The following is a 1,274-nucleotide window of genomic DNA, read 5'->3' as shown; positions in this document are numbered from 1 at the left end:
ACCCTTTAATAAACAGTAAGCAGAATTGATATTGTCCTTGCAACATTGGAATTTCATAAATGCACGAATGGCTTGGCGCGCAAAAGAATAACGTCACAACAATGTGATTGGTCACTTGCAATGTTGAACCTGGAACAACATTTTCATGATGGTCTGGGAACAACACCAACACGAGGATATCAGATCATCCCTGTGGAAGAGAGCCAGAGATGAATAAAAAGTATAATTCAGTGCAGAGAGGTCTATTAACACATGTTGGGTGAGAAAGGTGGCTCAAAAGGAAATACTGAATGCATCATGGGAATCCCCCCTTTTTTTTCACAAACACACATTCAAATGCAATAAGTATACACGTTTTTCATATAAATATCATCTATAACTTAATTATTTTCTGTAGCCCACATAATTAAACACGTTAGTTACATAAAACATGTGATTTTATGTACTGTATGGCCTGTATAATAAATAAATATGTAGCCCAATAAGTATAAAATCCAGAAAGTTACACAACATGGGACGGTTCATTTACAAACACAAATCTAACTTAAGTTTCACACTGTTTTTTGTTAGAAAAAAAATCTAATTGTTACATGCTTAAATTACACAAAATGTCAGAAATCTGCACTGTCATGAACAAAAATCTGTGTTGAAGTCCAATCTTTTAAAAAGGGCTGAAAGACTCAGCGTGGCTGCAGCTTGTTGCTATGTCAGCTTAAATCAGTCACGTGATTTGGAGGTGCAGCGAGTCCGTGGACCCCAGAGGGTTAATAACACTCACCTTCATTCCATTTCCAGAGTGCAACGACCAACCACCTGTGTGAAATCTGAAATTCCCATGGTGTTGTTCAAAATGTGCTCTGGCACAATCATAAGCATCTTGCTACTGAAAACTAGAAAAGAAGACGGTCTGTGCTATGGGCTGAACCATTTGTTAATGGAGGAGGGGGGGGGAACACTATGCGATATATTCAGTTTTAGCATTTATATTCACTGTTAACTGTAACTACGCTCAAAGTGCTAATGCTATGTTATTTTAACAAACAACACTGTCATATGCAAAACTATGGTGGCACTTGGGGTGGCAAGAGATCATTTTAGGGTGGCACTTGCCACCCCATGCCACCCTTCTAGATCCGCCCCTGTGTATCAGGCACGCATGGCGAGCTGTGGGTGTATGGTGGTATTGTACCAGGACAGGATTTCACCATATTACCCCCTCACCCCTTCCTATACACACCCCAAAAACCTACCCTGTGCAACAGTTGACTGGGAGA

The 1,274-nt window shown here is 40.0% G+C and overlaps 1 protein-coding gene across 1 annotated transcript in view; it reads left to right on the top strand.

The window, feature by feature from the left end:
- Nucleotides 1-1,274, top strand: part of LOC121813025 (immunoglobulin superfamily member 8-like) — a 35,336-nt gene that overhangs the window by 27,143 nt on the left and 6,919 nt on the right. The gene's annotated exons all lie outside the window — the stretch shown is intronic.

This window comes from Haplochromis burtoni, unplaced genomic scaffold, assembly GCF_018398535.1.
Source record: "Haplochromis burtoni strain Fernald_Lab_line unplaced genomic scaffold, NCSU_Asbu1 Contig_1059, whole genome shotgun sequence".
NCBI lineage: Eukaryota > Metazoa > Chordata > Actinopteri > Cichliformes > Cichlidae > Haplochromis > Haplochromis burtoni.
Note: the sequence above shows the minus strand (reverse complement) of the source record. Positions and strands in the feature narration are given on the sequence as shown.